The 18,391-nt window shown below is 40.7% G+C and overlaps 1 protein-coding gene across 14 annotated transcripts in view; it reads left to right on the forward strand.

Annotated features, from left to right (window-relative positions):
- VSNL1 (visinin like 1) overlaps nucleotides 1–18,391 on the forward strand; it is a 76,952-nt gene that overhangs the window by 13,108 nt on the left and 45,453 nt on the right. For 2 of the 14 annotated variants that reach the window (XM_015284956.4, XM_046938522.1), the window contains exon 1: nucleotides 16,713–16,813. The exons of the other annotated variants lie outside the window; for them this stretch is intronic. The gene's annotated coding sequence lies outside the window, so the exon portion shown is untranslated. Of the gene's footprint in view, nucleotides 1–16,712; nucleotides 16,814–18,391 lie in introns of those variants that run through there. 14 annotated transcript variants of the gene reach the window in all.

The raw sequence follows: 18,391 nt of genomic DNA on the forward strand, positions 1-18,391 counted from the left end.
AACTGATCAGATGGTTTCTTCTGGTTTTGTGTCAGGTGGTAACCTCATGTGCTTTCTGTAGCAAAGTGAATAACAAAGAGGAGCTCTCCTGCTTCTGATGGTCTCTGTGAAAAGCTTATTGGAAAAGATGTACACATTCTCTTAGTCCAGAAAATTGTTGTTCTCTGGGAAAAAAAAAAAAAAAGGCTGTGTTATCAAGGTGCTTTTCTAAAGAACAAGAAAGGAACGTGAGTGTTATTACTTTGAATTTCTCCATAATAGCTTTTGTATTTCTTATCCGCTGCCTCTTTTAGTCTGAACTAATATTCAATTATAGGTATGTCTGTAGTGATTGAATCATTAGAAGAATTTGGAAGAACTACAGAAACTTGAAAGACTGCAGTTATCAAAGCAGTGAGAGCCTGGGATAGCTCTGTATATGGAAGAATAGAAAGCAAAGCGTGAGACTGAAACCATGGCTTCTTAAATGGGCTGACTGCACAGAGCATTCCTGCCCGCAAAATCCAGGAGGTAATTACCTGGCTTAATCAGGCACAAATGAAAGGCTGCCCCAGGAAGAAATTACCTCATCCTGGGTTTGGAACAAAGACAAACCTTCCTGGGCCTGAGAAAGGTATATTTACCTTTCTCAGGGTTCCCATGCTGTAACAACCTATTCATGAGGTGCTTGGTGGTTAATATCTCCGTTTTGTCTCAGTGATGCAATGAGCCTGTATTCATTTTCCAAAAGCTGAGCGTTGTCTGAAATGCCACCGTACGACCCGTGGAGCTCAGTGCTCACTCTGTGGAGCTTGAAGGGCAGCCCACGCAGTTTCCAGGGTGTAGGAAACATTAGGAAATGCTGACAAAATTGGTGTGGTGAAATAAATGGTATTCTCAGGCTACTCTTTATCTTACTTTGATAACATTACTTTTTATGGGCAGATCTTCCAGTGGGAAATGCTGAATGCAGCTGAAGACTAGTTTCGTCTAGACTTCTACTGGCCCTAACTCCAAAAAACCTCTTTGGCACCTTGTTCGCTGAGTAAAGCTAGAATAAATTCCCTTTTTTTGAGAGGAAGTCCCCACCTGATTCATTGCCTAAGGCCCTTCTTGCAACTGGAGACCCATATCAGCATTTTTGGATGGATAAATAACTTCTGCTTTACCTACGTTTATAGTAGTTTACTACCTATACTGTATGTAATATTTTTTTGTTGGTCACATAATCTCAGGTATTTTAGTTATCCGAGAGTACTCTGACAGTGCACGCTGCAGGTGTCCAGCTGGTGGAGGTGGTTTTGCTGTTTCTGTATCAATGTTCTACAAATATTAGCAGCGCTGTGCTTCAGAGAGAGCTGTAGCCATAAACTCAAGAAATGAATCCCGACAGTTTGGCTTGACAGGCTGCTGGAATTGGACAGCTCTGGCTGTACCCACTTGAGGCTCAATGCCAATCTCATATTTTATCCTGAAATTCCACGAGGAGACACTCAAAATAAACACTATGATAACAGCAGTTTGAGTTATCTTTAATGCAGTAGCTAGCATCAGTTTCTCTTGAGCCTCTGTGTGGCTTTCTTCATTGAAAATCCATGAAGTTTGACCTTTTGGATACATTTGCTTTTATTTATTCACTCTCTTGAATACAGTGGGAATTGAATGGATTTAGCTGAGAAAAGAATGGGTATAACGTAGATGCTAACCTGTTACGACTAAATTGTCCCTGTTAGTCCCACTTTGCCCACTGCCAGCCACTTTCCATAGTGCCTATCTTCTCTGTAGCTTGCTTTCAGGGCAAAAAGACACAACTATTAGATTTATGTTTGATGTTTCTTAGGAGGAAAAAAAAAAAAAACAACCTGGAAATTACAGGATCATTGCAGGCACTGTTGCTGAGATATTCGACTTTTTGTTATGCAAATACTGCTTCCCCATTCCTGCTTTTGAAAATAAGCTGATCTGCTCATTCAGTATTAAAGCCTAAAGGTGAATGCGATCAAAATAACCATTTGCCAGGGTCAGTAGAGTCCTTGAATCAGTTTGCTAAATTTAAACTTCAGTGTTTTTCAGAAAGTAGCATATTTCACAAGAACAGAAGAGGAAGAATGTGGGATTCGGACAATGCGGATTCATACACGTTGCTGCCAATGAAAGCAAAGCTTGCAGGTCTAATTTTAGGCGTTTCAGCCTTGGTATTGTTCCGTACAGCACAGTTATTTTCCATACAATACAAAGGAGTCCTTTTTTTCATCTTTTATAAACTGCTTTGGAGAGCAAAGCAAGGACAAAGTGAGCATATATCACAGTTGAAAGCAAATCAAAAAGCCTTCACTGAGGCTGAGGTTAGCGGCAATCCCATGTCATTTCTATTTTCAGAAGTCAGTTCTTTTAAGAGAAGCGAGAATCCAGAGAAACCTATGGTGGGGTATGAAGTAAAGAGAGTTATATGGTGCCTGAATAGGGACCATATGGGTTAGGAATGGTTTGCTTCAGTCCATTAAACTCAGGCAATTAATTTACATTCTATTTAGATGCCTAGTAACTTACTCCTCTTAAAATGTAAAAACTACCTGTAGTGTTTGGAGAGGCAGGACTTCATAGGATGTCTGCCTATCTTCAGGTGCTAAATTCTTTACATAATACCGTATGCATGCTGTTTTCTAACCTAGCCTTTTACTGATACATTCATTAAAAAAATGACTTTTGTCTTTGTAGAGTTCTAGGAGCTCTACAAGGTTATTATGGATACAGTTGTGTTTTTTTCTACGTATGACCTGAACCGGTGGGTACTAAACCACTCCCCATGGAACTGTCAGCAAGTCACTAGTGCTAATATGTTTAAAGTATTCAAAATAGCTTTAAAACTGGCCAAATTAACATAGCCTGAGAGATGTTTATCAACTAAATGCATGTATGATAATGGTTTATAGATAAGGACTGGAGAGGACCTGAATTTTGCCTTAGTGGGATTTTTGTTAGCAAATCTTGGCCCTCAAATGAGCTTTTTTGAGCCAGGTAGACAGTAGGTCATACTGTCAGAAAATTTCTTGGGCAGAATTTACACAGAGACTGCTTTAACCTCGAGCTGCTGTTTTGTCCTCACAGTTTTAGCAGAGATCCACCACCTCTTTACTGGACTTCTCTGGCCAGACAGTGCCTAGGTTTGGGTCCCAAGAATTGAAGCAAAATTTGATTCTGGGCTCTGCAGTTGTCCCAAGTACAGGAGAGTCACCTGAGACTGAGCTCCAGCAGCAGACTTTGTTTCATGCCATCTTTGCTATCTGACAGTTAGATTTATCATCTGTACTAATCATGTTGGCTTTCTTGCTGGTCAAACAAGAATAGGAACTCTTAGAAAGCAACTAATTCCACTTGTATACACACTTTAGCATGAGATGAATTACCTCTTGGAGAATTGGGTGCCTGTTTCTCTCCATTGTACACTGGAGCCTTGATGACTAGTTTAGATTAGATATCCAGCATCTAATGGCTACCACCCAGGTAGAAACAACTGTAATTAATCACGTTTCCTGCCACAGTACTGTTCTGTGCATGATTTGTGGATGCTGTACTAGAGAAAATGTCATGGTTACCTTTGCAATCATTTCAAATTGTTTGGTGTTAATAGTACAGTTACTCAGTTTTCTATTGTCCCCTTACCACGTGAAAGTTTTAAAAACTGGAGCTGATCTTTGCTATTAACTGTCATCATTAATAATAGAAACCATTTTAATTTCGGTTTCTTGAGGGATCAAACCAGTACAGACAGGCAGTTTGATGTCTTTCTGGAGCCTGGCCAGCTTCTAGGAGTCGTAAATCAACCTAGCTCATTTCAAGTTAGGGAAAAATAATGTGTCTAAGCAAGTTTGGAGCAGCGATACTGGAGCAGGGTGGAAGTGCGACATCAGAAAAGAATGAGCAGTGTTGAGTGGCTTTCCTTGGTGGCAGGAAGTAATTTGATGGAATTTCTTGGCTCTTTGGAGGATTGTATCTCCTCAGAGCTTTTCCATGTCTGTTAGATTTAAGGATTTATTTTATTTTATTTTATTTTATTTTATTTTATTTTGCAACCAATCTATATAGCAAAGAGAACAGACAAAAAAATTGACTGTTCTTCTAACACTGATCGTTCTAGCTGACTGTACTTTTAAAAGAGAAAGTACAAATGGAAGTGACATCTCGGACACCACCATCTTTTTTTTTTTAACATTTTACCCTTTTGTAGGGGCAGACTAGCAGCAGCGAGGGTCAGATTTGCTTCTGCTTTTGTTCTGGGAAGAAAAACAACCCAATCAGGTCAGGTGTCTACCAAGACACCTGGGTGTGGAAATGGGTAGCAGACACCACCGCTACCCCACTTACAAGTGGCAAACAAATAGGTTAGGGGTGAGAAGAATATAGACTAGGAGACAGACATGATATAGAATAAGGTATAGAAAATAAAAGCCTTTCTCCCTTTTAGTTTGAATTTCTATTTTCTACTGTAGGACATGTTTTTTTTTGTTGTTGTTGTTTTTTTCCTTCCTGGATGAATACGGACTTTTCCCACAGTTCTTCCTCCTGTCTCTCTTCTCACATTCACCCAGCCCTCTGGGACCAAAGCACTGGGCTGCATCTCACTTGCCGGCTCCATCACTGAACGCAACTGCTTGTGCTTCACAGCTACCAATAGTCCTCCAGGGAGCATTTCCTCCTCCGAGCAGCCCTGAGTGGTCTCAGGTGGTCAGAGGAGGACACATGCGCACACAAACCCCACACATCTGTGTATCCGTGAGGAGATGTGCAGCAGTCTTTCTCCTTGCATTAGCATCTTGCACCTGCAAATCACAGCATTTCTCAGCTGGCAGCCTTGGGCCGTTGAGGCGTTACACATCATAATTATAAGCTGCATGATTCACTTAACTTTACAGTCTGCTTTTTTTAACAGAAACACTCTAAAACACTGTATAGTGCAGCATCGTGCCCAGGCCTGCCCCATCCCTCCTGATTCATGCCTGTGCAAGATCCTGGCAGAACCCCACTCCTGCTCTGCTCCACTGGGTGCCTGCCTTATCTCCATGCCTGAAGGCGCCCAGACTGTTTAAATGTCAATAAGATGTTGCCCAGATGATTCTCCCAGCAGCTTAAGCAAATTTACATCTTCATTTTTACCTTAGGCATACACCTGGCATGCTATGAACATAGCTGCTCTCACTGTTTTTGCTGATGAAAAGCCAACAAAGGAAAAGACAACAAGGGTAGTGAGAATCGGCACCGAGCAGAGAATAGGAGCCAGGTTGGAAGGAGAGAGGGAAGGAAGCTAGGAGAAAGAGTCGTGATAAGCTGGTGCAGACTTACTGGGAGCAGCTTGGCAGGTGCTAATGGGGCAGGAGAGAGCCAGAAGTGTAGGAAAAGGATGAGAGGGACAGCCTGGGACTGAGGTTCACAGGCAGTTTGCTATTATCTAACCTGCCTGACAAGAGCCAGGGTCACACTGCGTGGACACCTTTAGCACTAAGCATGTCTGCAAAATAAACCCAGCTTAGCCTATATTTATTGCATGTATATAGAGATGCAGATATAGAAGTCTAGGTGTTATTCAGCAGCTTTATAGCCAGGACTTGCACTGGGCGCATTCCTTATCCCAGTCTGTCAGTGTGCTCACAGCTTGGCCTGCTTAGCTCCCCAGGACGTTGTTAGTGAGACATATGATAATTCATGTGCCAGGCTATTTTTATGAAGCAGTAAATGCCAACCTGCATGTTCCACAGTGTGTGGCAGAAACTGAGACTCCCAGGTTGCAGGGCAGTACCTCACAAAGTAGGGCAAGTACCTCACAAAGCAAGACATGGATGTACTGGCTGTCACAATGAAACTCGGTGCTTGGGCTGCTTTGTATGCTGGTGTCATTTGCTTAGAAAGCAGAGGTGACAGAGTTTAAATTGCATTTTGTGCAGGGGATGCAGCAGCTAAATACTTCAGATGAGATTTGCATAGCTATTTAGGTACTTGGTGAGATTTCATAAGAGCACTCAAGCTGCTGGAGAGCCAGTAGATGCATTTCTCCTGAAGCTCACCTTGACTTCCTTGAATATAAAGGAACCAAGGAAGTTAGATAACAGTGCCTGCATTAAGCAAGTACCCCAGTCTCATGGACGTGCTTACTTGTCTTTGTAAACCTGGTTCCTTACATTGCCTGTCTCTAAGTCTTTGTTTTCCATTCCAAGTTGTGCACGTTTACTCAAAGAATATAACACAGAGTTTTGTATAAGTGAGAAAAGACACTGGATCTTTTTCCCTGGAACTGTTTCTTGACATATTTCTTGACTTGCTCACCTCCCTCTTTGCTTGGCCTACGTTACCAGTCTGCTGTGGTCAGGAACGATGAAGGGATTTTTTCCATCATGCAAGAAGCAGGCAGATTTCCTGAATATCATTTGTTCTGTATTCCCTTTTTTTCCTACCAAAAGTCCATCATTTGGAGTCTTTTCTTGTTCGATTCCAGAGCGGATTCTGTAACAAGTCCTTTTATATTGAGTCTTTTTGAAATAATTAAAAAAAAAGAAAGAAAGAAAAAAAGAAAAGAAAAGAAAAGAAAAAAGAAAGAAAGAAAGAAAGAAAGAGAGAAAGGGAAAAAAAATGCTACAACTGTAACCAGCTCAGACAATTCTTTGCCTTCTGGCAGCCAGTGGTATTTTATATTGCATCCCAATTTGGTTTTCTGGCTGTTCCAAGCTCCTGGCAACTGCCACAATAGCTTTTAAGATTGCACTGTTTCTTGTTGCTGCTTTATTATTATTATTCCAGTATTTACCTTGTTTTCTGAGCTGTATCCTTTGTTTCCTTTACCTTTTCTTCTGTATTGTTATGCTGGAGAGAAGTAAAAGCTCTACCAGTATAGCATTTAGCACAAACAGGGCCTGATCCAAAGAATATACCACTGTTGGAGCAAGTGGAACATGCTGTCTGTGGTTATAGCCACTAGTATGATAAACAGCTGATACAACCACAGAAAGTACAGAAGAAGGACATAGAGTTTCTTAGGAGTATGGAATATAGGCTAGATGGAGTCTGACTGTGTCATGACCGAAGAGGAGGAGCTGATTAAGAAATAGTCACTGTTTCTCACAGTGCAAGAAATAGGGTCACCAATGAAGTTATTGTATAACATTTAATTAAATTATGAAACTGATTTCCACAGGATGTTGTGGAGACCAGGATATAAATGTGGTCAAAAAGGGATCAGACAAATTCAGAAAAGCTAATTTAATCAATGATTATTAGACACGATAGTCTGGAGAGTCAACAGAGAGAGAACAGCACCTCCATAGCATGACTCATCCCATCCTAGGAGAAACATCTTAGCTCAGCTTGCAGAATTGCTGTCTGGAGATGACCTAGATGGCCTAAATATCTACTGCAGTATAGACACTCAAATCAGAGGACATTAAAGCCAGCTGTCTGGGTTTCACCGTAGGTGGGATTTCTATTGTAAGGTTTCCAGGCATTTTTGAAGTTAAAAAAGCTGTGGGTAAAATTAAATGGTAAAGATGGCATTGACTATAAAGAATTTTATGTTTGTCATCCAAGATGGTTTTGTTCTTTCATAGCAACAGTTTGTGTACTTTATTGCAGAAGCATAAGAAATAGGAAATAGATAGTGGCACCATCAAAATCACTCCCAGCCTCTGGAATCATTAGAGAGAGCAACAGTCATATTTTATCATAACCCTTTTCACTTCAGCATTCCCCAGTGATGAGTGGAGCAATCATGATGTAATGCCAGGGAGGACAGTGTTTGATATTTCTAGCTTTCCAAACTCTACATACCTAAACAGGGCAGGGTGGCTGTCAGTGCAGTTGCAGCTGCTAAGTGACACAGAAGGGAATCAAAGTATTTCACCCATTTCTGTCACCTGTCACCTGGGAGAGCATTTGCTATGAAAGGCACAGCCGTATGAATGCTGTCCAGGCAGTTCCTTGCTGCCTCCCAGAATTCCCCTTTCACTTGGAGAGGGACTCCCTTATTGGCTTCAGCAAGACCCTCAAAGTTGTCTCAGCTAGTGCAACGCTCTTTGAAACTGAATTATCATCTTTTTTTTCTTTTTTTACTATCTTGTTATTTTGTTTATTTGTTAATTTTTCTGTCCATCACCTTTATGGTCCAGTTTTTGGGGACCTCATCTATTCCCATGTGAATAGTGACAGCCAGCCCTGTTAGGAACAAACATCCCGTCCTCTGAGAATTAGAACTATATATCATACCTTCCAGGGTTCATAGTCTGCATTACTGTTTTTTTCTTGCTGGGTCTCCTGAAGTAGTTTTCCCAGGTGGTCTTTATCTATAGAGCAGGCAGTGAATCTGAACAAAATTTTATTTTCCCAGGCCATTTAATGGAACTGCAGCTGGTGTTTTCGATTTGCTATTTAGAGACCATCACAGGGATTCTGAACCAGCTTGTCAGACTGTAGCAGCCTCCATCAATTGCTCTATCTCAGCAGATAATAAACACCAGGAATTCAGACAGTATTTTTGGTGAATTTCATAGTGCTGTAATTTAAATATTTATACAGCTTTCACTTGTTTTCTTTCATACTTTTCATCTGCATTGCCACTGCTTTCTACTCTTCTGTTGGATGTATTGCTACCGCCTGTTCCTGCGTATTTTGCTGAAGGAATTCTGAACGCGTGGATGTCCAAATAAAAAATGTTGCAAGCATTTTTTTATTCACCTTTTTCTCTCCTCTCCAGAGAGATAACTCCTGAACTGCGTGTCCTAGAAAAGTGGCACTTAGAATGTTATCTGAAAAGCAAACGTGTCTTTCAAGTAGGAAAAAACCCCTCTGTACCTTGCTTATTGTGTTTTACAGGATGCAGCACAGAAGTTCTGGACGTGGTGGTTCTACAAATGTGTCCTTTATTGTACAGGTCTCTTCCTTTTCCTTCTCCTTCCTCAGCAAAATAGATTTTATTGTACTTGGCCACGATAAGTGATGGTGAAATTGAGATATTGCCTCTCACTGATTTCTGTCTGTCTTTGATTTCTCACCACAAAAAAGGCATGTGTGCACACAGAGATTCAGCTGGGCAAGGATATGAGTGCTTTATTAGCACAACTGCAATAACCAGCTATAAAAATTTATTCCAGTAGAGCTCTCATTGAAAACAGTTGGAAGAAATTGTTCCAATTATTTTTAATGTATGAAATTATAAAATTATGCAGTCCTTTAGCATGAGAGGTTTTCTCTCCCTCCCTACCTCCTCTGGCTTATCTTTTAACAGAAAGACCATATGCTGTGATTCATGCTTGGGATGTATGAAAAGTGGCATTATTTTTTTTTTTTTACTTTCTGTCTTTCACAACAATTGTACCACATAAAAGAAGTAAAAACTGGAATAGCTAACAGCTTTCACTATTGCACATCCTCGATCTTCTGTTTTATATCTGTAATAAATTTAAAGTTATGAAGGGCGTACACAAGGCTCAAAGGCTTGCCATTAAGGTCATGAAATAATAATGAGGTTCCTGTATTGGGGACACAGAGTCTCCTCGGAGAGAGACAGCTTTCCTTTTGCTCTGTCCTTCTTGCTCATTTTGCAGTTTCTATCAATATTAATGTCGAAGTGCATTCTTTCCTTTCTTTTTTCCCCATAAATATATAACCTTGCTAAGAGTTCAGTCATCTGTAAAAATACTCCCATTTTTCCAGAAAGAATGATTTGTGAGATTCATCTAAATTATCTATCGGTCTGATTTCAAATGGCGTGCGCTAATGAACGAGGAAATAGGGAATGGTAATGATTGTGTGCATTTTTGATGCTGCATTTGCCCACGTAGCACAGATTCTTTGTGCTGAAAAAGAAAATTTCTTAATCTGCATTATAACCACTTCTGTATTTTGAATCAGTTGTTTGTTTTATGGCACAGATTAGATTGACAGCTCTGGAAAGTGAAACTCTTAAAGGAAGACGCGCGCATAATGAATACTTCTAACTTCAGGCCTGGAGGGACTGGTTCAGCCTCATGCTTCCCCAGCCTTGACCTTTTTGCTCCAATGTCCATTAACGATACTAATCACAGCTAAGAAATGACTTGAAGATCTCAACTGTGATTAAACCTGTTGTGTGTTATGCTGTACAATAGCAAAGGGGCAGCCTGTAAGGACGGGCTGCCTGCACAGGTCTCCTTGAGCTGACATAACAGCTGACTGTGCACTCTGCTGGCTGCATGCATGCTAGCATGGATAAATGGGGAAGCTGACAGCTTGTTGATAAGCACGGTGTAGCAGACCATCAACTGGTTCATCTAGGCCAGAAAAGCCTTATTTCTTTGCTAACCAGCAGGTGCACAGCACCATGCATATCTACGGGTTAAGGGAAGGCATTGCTGAAGAGCTCCAGAGGGAGAGCCTATAGATAGAAACCTGATGCATAAATTTAGATGAGCAGGATTTCTCTGATGACTTTTTGCTCTTGACCAAGCAGGTTTAGGTCACAGCAATCAATACTCTCTATGGCATGAGCTCTTCCTCTCTTTGCTGTGAGATGGTTCCCAGCCTGCCTACATAAAATTACAGTGAAAAAGGGTGCAAAAAGCTGTCATGTAGAAAATCTTCCAAACTGTAAAAATCAAAAGCAACGAAAAAACTTTATAATTCATACTAGAGCAATGAAGCACTTTTTGTTTGAAAATTATTTCTGAAGGAAACATTTTGAGGTTTTCTTCTGTGTTTCTTTCATAGTCAGTCTTACTGCCAGTCAAGTTCTAACTGTAGTTTTCCTGTTCGAGCAGTTTATGTGATTCATTTGCTCACTTGTTTCTGTGAGTAACGTGTTTGACCGCCCTTCAGTGTCCAACTCAAAAGTGTAAAGCCATTGATTTCGTTCTGCAGAATCATGATTCATCTTCTCAGTAATGTATTTCCTCTGCATTTAATCATGCTCCATCTGAAGCAGTCACAAGGGATAGTTCTGACGATTGGTTTATAATGAATTTGGAGCGAGCGTTGTGCCAGTGGATCACTACCCACAACGTAAGCACTTTGTTTTGACTCTGAAAGGGTTTTAGTAAAATAAAAAGCCGTAATCTGCTTTCCCGCTAACCTCTTCGGTTAATATCTATCATAATACAGTCATGTGGTTTTTAGTAATGTAGTTGTTTAGTGCTCCGGTCAAAATCATCAGCTGTAATACGCTCATTCACAGTGGGCAGAGATGTGTGTGCAGAAGCAAACTAACTCCAGAGTCTGAAGTGTGCTCTTTTCCTGAAGGAATGGAATGGAAGCAAAAGCTTTAAAATTTATCTATTTGTATCACTTGTATTTATTTCAGACCAACCTTTTACATAGTGTTAAGATGCTCACAGTGAAGTTTCTTCTCAAATAATATTGTATTTAATAAATATTTTTCTCATTCTTTGAGGCTGGGACTTCAGCTGACATAACAGGCATAATGAGACAGTATTTAGCAGCATGATCTCTGCATTTTGGCTGCTTAGAACTACTTCATTTTGGGGGACTTGAAATGAGAGAAGAGTTGATTTTTCCACTGTCTTGTTAGAAGTAAATGGTAATATAGAAGAGTACAGTACAATGTGCTTGTATTGACATCCATCACACCTGAATGAAAGTTAGAATACAGAGGAACAATCATCTCCAGCAATCTGTGTGCTTCCTAGCGAGATCAGGAGGAACATTTCAATTCTACATTCTCTATTGCTGATGAGCATGGTGGGATCTTTCTCGCTTCAATTTAAGCATCTAGAAATCCAGTTTCACATCTAAGCAAGTTTGCCATGTGGCTTGTACAACCATCAGTAAGAAAGAAACACTTGTAGAGGGTGAATCATCCTGTCTTAAAATAGACATACATATATTCATCCTGCCTCTTTCAGACAACTTTCTCTGCATGGAGTGAATCACTCTGAAGATTGCTGGCCGTCTCCATTGACTGCAGAAGGACCAAAGACAACTAACATTTTAAATAGCTAGTGTTCAATGTGATTCATCCACCAGGGCAGGAAAAAAAGGTGGTGATGAGGAATGTGGAAAGCTTCTATCACAAACAGAACTCCGTGGTTCTGGAAAGGCACGTGGTGACTTCAGACCTAAATTAAAATAAGACTGGAAGGTGAACGAGAACTCTTAGCAGACATACAAACATAGAGAATTTTGCTAGCTTTCTCACATCAAGCGTAAGGGTACAGTGACTAAACTAGCAATAATGCAAACTGCTAGCAAATCAGACTGAAATATGTATGGAATGAAAACATGTATTCTTTTTTTTTCCAGAAAACTGCCTGGAATAAATGAGTATTTACTTAAAAATGAACAAAACTTAAAGAGCAGGGAAAAAAAGAAAAAAAAAAAGTGTTTGTAGGTAAATGTGGTCAAGGGCTATGTCTGAAGTCTAAGAATTCTTATCCCCAAGCATGATCATCAACACTGAAAGAAAACTTCTGAAAGAAAAACAGCATTTGAATAAACTCTGGTCTACAAATTGAGAAGAAAATCAATTTCTCAGGCAGAGGAAATGCTGGTCTTGTTTGACATGACAAAACTAGAAGTGTCTCTTTATGTGTATTTATACATAAATGTGGTCCCGTGGTTCCAAAAGAAGACTGGAACTCACTCAGGGAAACTATACTTTTCAGTTGTCAGTTTTGCCCTCCAAACAAGCAACGTTTGCAACAGCTGTCCCAGAAGAGGTGGAGTAAGTCAGTAAGTCTCTGAAATATCTAAAAATCAGCTATTGAAGTGCAAGTCTTGTAAAGATCAGTGCTGAAGTGCAACTTATTCCAGAGGGCACGCTGAACTACTGATGTCCAGAAAGTCATGGATTTCAGGGCGTATCACATGGGAAAACCTTTTGGAAGCTATAGGTTCTAGAATAAAACCTCAGACCAGTCAATCAAGTTATGTTTGATGTAAGGCAGATAACAAACTTGTCACAGAATCCAAAGCTCTACTGGTGGAACATTCTGGATGATCATGCTAACCATTAGATAAATTCATTGGAAAGGTATTTAGCATATGAATTATTACAAAAATATGCAGTAAATGTACTGCATTAATGAGGGCAGAATTGAAGAGAATAGACCAGTTTGGAAAATATTAATCCAACTGCTGATAAATGAAACTTCTTCCACATCTCGCATTCCATGTTACTTACTGATGATCACAGCTGATAGAGGCTGGGCCAGTAGCAAAATGAAACTATGGCAACAGATGCACTTACGTGTTTGTCTGACACTAACCATTAACAAGCATATTTATTGTTCCCTTCAGGAATGATTCTCTCAATTGTCCAGGAGATCTCAAATAGGTCACTAAATGCAGTCTGAATGTTGGAGAAAGAGAAGTGGGCATGACCAAAAAAAAAAAAAAAAAAGTTCTTTTATGGCATAAAATGAAGCAAAAAAGATTTAAGGAGGAAAAGTTCAGTAAAAATTTTCTTAAGATCATTCAAAGCCAATACTTCCTGTAGACATATGGGTGCCCTCCTCCTTCTGGTCTAAACAGAGAGAAGGAACAAGTGAAGGAGAGATTTTGTCCCTGTCTAGAGCCTGGAAGCTCTTCTGAGTTCTTTGGTCTTGTTAATTGACACAGATGTGCTTCTGCTTCATGCTACAAACTTTCTCCTACATCTACTTGAAAAGGAGAAAAGACAGTTATGGCATGCTGTAAGCGGTTTCCTAATCCTGATGAGGAGAGCAGAAATAAGACCCTGAGACGTACATCAGATCACAACCTGCTGGCTTCAGAGTTGAGCTTTGAATAAGAGCCCTACTGTGACCCACAGGAATGGATCAACTGTGGTGTGACTGGTGTGTCTAGAATTGCTCTCACTCTGCATGTTCAAAGTGTGGAGAGTTCCCTTTTTGTTTAATTTCACACTCAACAGAAAGCAAATGCCAGTGCTTCCTCATTTTTAATAAATCCGATTTCTGTTCCCTACTCACCTAGAGAAAAAAAAAGCCCTTCCTACCAGTTGTTATGTTAAAGCATCCTCCTTTGCAGCTTTTACCCTTTCAAATGTTTTTTTTTTAATTATTATTATTATTATTATTATTGCTTGAATCTAATTGAATATCCATCTCGTTTCAAATAACATTTAAAGATATATATCTTTTCTTTTGCTTAAACCTCTTCTCTCCGTTTATTATTCAATTCAGTTGGATAATTGCATTCCTTAATGTCATTACCCTCTATTTTTCCCATTTCTTTTACGCAGAGAGCTTGCAGGCCTAAATCTGATCTTTAGTAAAACCAGTAGAGTAATCTAAAATAACTGGATTTATTCCAGTTTTTACTGTAGTGTAATGTTATCAAAACCTAGCCTGTTTGTTTCAAACTTATTTCATGGCTTATGTTATCAATAGTATGTTATGAGTGTTCCTAACATCAATATGGGGTTAAACACATAAATTCTGCTTATTTATGTTTTTTTCCACTGTTTTCCTGGTGTAAAACAATATGTTTGGTGAAAATTTCTTAACAGGGGCTTCCGTATTTTGTAAGGGGGAGACCTCTACATTGCCTGTCCCTGTTGGTCTTCTATTCTGTTGGTGCCTTCAAATTGTAGTAGTAATTTGGTGCCACTACGTTACAAGATCCCTATGGTATCGTACAGCACTAGTAGGACTACCTTGTTGAAAGGATCATCATATTTTTCATGTATTGGAGGTAGAAAAGGCATCCCCTGTGCAGTGTGGTTCTGCAGTGGGGTAGGGCATAGCTGGGGGTCATCCCCGCTTCATGCAAAATGGCTTGGAAATGGTGATGACAGCAGAAGAGATGCTTCACAAGTTGCCAAGGAAGCACAACTGTTGGACAAGGTCATTACAATTGTAGCCCATATTTGTGGTATGGATGGGAAAATTCCTTGTCCATGTGTACTTTTCCGTGAATATTTCTTCTTCTGGGGCTTTGGATGAGATTGTTGGCTTTTTTTGTTTGTGATAGGATAAGGCTCCAGATTTCTTCTGTGAAACAAACAACAAGTGTATGTGAAGGATCGAAGCATCTGTGTGATCTGATAGCTGCTTCTGTCCATCCTTCATGCTGACATTAGCAGAGGAAGGGCAGTGGCAGAAGTAGCCTGAGGAGAAAGGAGCAATGCTGGGAGTTGTCAAGAATTATAGTTCTTAGCAGCACATAGCTGGAAATTCGGTTAGCAGCCTGATCAAAAATAATGGGAAAATTATTCTGTTATTGTGAATTATATGCGTAGTTCTGCGCTTTCCCCAGCATTTAATTGCTTTGGGTTTTGTTCCCCCTATATATCCGTGTATGTTGGAGTCTATACAGTGTTTAATGTACCATTAATAGATTTGTATTGTGTCAAAGACTGCAAAGACACCCACCACGCTTGCCTGCATAGTGCCTGGATTTCACATGTAGTCCCCAGGAGTCAGCACGCTCGTGTGGGAGGCTGTGGGCTGGGAGTGGGCAGAGGGGTGGGGATGAAGCACAGCTTTCCTTCCAACCTAATGAGTGCCTGCCAGCACAGCTGAACTGGCAAAGGGAGTGTTGTCATTTGCTTCTGGCATAGTCCACACGACTCATTCCCATTTCCCTGAGCCAGGCAAGATCAAGAAAAAATGTGTGCCTTACTAGAAGACTCATTTAACGCACATACTCCATGTAGCTGCAGAGGTGCTGACTGACCTTCCCCCTCAGCTTGTGCAGGAAAGCAAGAGCAGGAAACCAGGTGTTAAAGCAGAGAAAACGTACTGATAGGTTGGGGCAGTCCCAGTGCTTAGAGGCAGGTAGGTATCTATGCCTGCGGTCGTAGATGGATCTGCTTGCATTCCTTTGGGGTCGATAAGGGGAGGAGGTGACTATGGTCACCACCTCTAAATGATCCTTTTGATGAACTCTTTAATCCCCAGCTACCTAGGGAGGAAATTTAGTGAGAACAGCCTACTGGGGGTACCAAAAGTCAGGCAGTATGACTGCTCCATTTCTCCCTAATTGTTTCACAGTCAGTGAGGTTGCAAGGGACCTCTGGAGACACTGTAGTCCAGTACCCTTCTCATGCAGGGTTCTCAGGCAGGCTGTGTCCAGCAGGACTTCAACTATTGCAGGGGATAGAGACTCTACAACCTCTCTGGGTAACGTGTACTTATGAAAAAAAGAAGTTTTTCTACACTCAGAATTCCCTGAATTTCAATTTGTGCCCATTGCCTCTTATTTCCCTGCTCACTACTAAAAGTGCCTCTCTCTGTCTTCTTTAAATACGCCTTGGGGACTTGCACATTGATAGGATCCCCTCGAGCCTTCTGCAATCCAATGTGAGCAGCCCCAGCTCTCACAGCCTCCCTGTGTGTGATAGATTCTACAGTCCCCTCCATGGCCTTACACTAGGGTCTCTCCAGCATGCTCAAGTCTCTCATGTGCTGGGGTCCCAGAACTGGACCCAGCACTCCGGGTGTGCCTCACCAGTGCTGAGCAGAGTGAAAGGATCACTTCTCTCCACCTGCTGGCAACACTCTTCTTAATGCAACTTGGTAAGAAAATAGTGTTATATATAGCTGATTGAAGCAAAGCAAGCAAAAAGGCACAGAATGGGATTTCTGGAGACCTGACTGGACATTGCTGGTGATGTCTTTTCAAAGGAATTTGGGTCCTTTTTCAGCACAGATATGACATCTTTAGCAGTACTGTTTACTCTTCCATAGAAACGACCAGAGTTCTATTTGTTTGCACTTGGTACCTTTCAAAATTGAAAAGCTGCCGAGGAGGCCAAAGGGGAATAGAGGGAAAGGGAAAAAGGAAGCAGGTGGGACTGGAGCTGTGTTAGCAACAGTTTGGAGGTGTTTTGAAATCATTAAAGAGCCAAGGAGCTTCTGTAAGTCATGTTTTGCTATTGAAATTTAACTTTTTTTTTTTTTCCTTCTGCTTAGGTCTCAATAATCAGAACTTTAATCTGATTATTAACTGATCTCACACTGGTAATTTAATACTAGCAAACAACGTGGGAAAGGCAGACCTGATGAACCTGTGTGGGAATAGCTGCAAAATACTCCAGGGAAAATCCCTGCCGTTGGCCAGGGGATTTGGGCGATGGCCATGTGGAGAGCAGGGAGTTTTTAAATGTCTGAAGCTCACGTGGGAAATGGGGTAGCATCGCAGGAAAGATATTGAACAAGTGATTCATCAGGGGAGAACTGGAAGGCATCCTCGTATTTTCCCTGCCGGCTGCTGGCACAGTCTGGGCTGCTCCAGGTTTGGAATCTGCTCTTTAATAAAATTGCAGCTTTTAAAACTGACCCTCCGAGTGTGAAAGCAGCCGTTCAGGTGGTGCTGTGTGACAGCCGACATCCTGCTGCCCTAAGCATTTCTGGGAGGACGATGTCTGTGGGTGGCTGATGGTCTCTTGCAGCACTTCAACCAAGAGGATGTGTCTTTTAAGTTCAGCCTTTATTGCTGTTGCTGTGTGTGGCACAACTGAAGAGTCTCAGTATTTTTCTTGATCTCTAACCTGCATTGTATTGCTCTTGCTAATATTAATAAGCATTCTCCTACTAAAGTAATTTCACTGAGAACAGGCTCGACACTGTTACCCATGCTCAGAGCCACCCACTTCACTCATTCCTTCTTTATCGTGATTTTTTCCCCCATACTTATTTGGAACCAAAGCATGTTGCCTTTTTTTTTCTCTTTATTTCCCCCCACTTTTTTTTTTTTAATGATAAGAAAATGTAACAGAAAATGAATAGCACTGCTTGAATAGTCACGTTGCGTGGTTGGAAGCATGGAATTTGGAAGCAAATTTGTAGTTTGAAAGAATAAAATTTACTAGACAAAGAAATGCTTGCAGAGTGACCTTTCCTCGTGAAGATTTAGTGATTGTGCAGCTGTGCTCTCCTGTATTTTCCTAATGCATATTCATAGATCTTCACAAGGCAAAAAAAAAAACAACACCATGTTTGGGAAACCATGATTATGAGTTAATTAAAAGTAGTTTTCATTTTAGAGAATTAAATGTGTTGGCAGTGGCATACTCATTGCTAATGGGTGATTGTACTTTTTCAATAATAATAAGAGATTCAATGAAACTCCAGAAGATGTTAGAATGTGATTAAGTAGATAATCTATGTATTTGAGTTTTTATTCCCAAATAAGCTGGATCTCCCAGAGCCAGAAGTGTGCGTTTATATTTGATAATTATATGAGCCTCTTGAGCATTCTTACAGATTGTAATTCAATTCCGTAGGAAAAGAGTTTTGAATTGAGAAGAAAGAATGGGTGCCTAATTACAGGAAGGCATTGTGACCAGCTTGGTCAGCTCGTGCTGTCCCTCATCTCAAACAGAGCAAGGCACAGCATGTTCCATACTGTACTGGAGCAGCAGGTAGAAGTACAAAGCCCATCAGTCCCAAATTATACCTTCTTCAAATACTGGTTTGGTTCTGTGGAACACTTT

The sequence above is a fragment of the Gallus gallus genome, chromosome 3 (assembly GCF_016699485.2).
Source record: "Gallus gallus isolate bGalGal1 chromosome 3, bGalGal1.mat.broiler.GRCg7b, whole genome shotgun sequence".
Classification (NCBI taxonomy): Eukaryota; Metazoa; Chordata; class Aves; order Galliformes; family Phasianidae; genus Gallus; species Gallus gallus.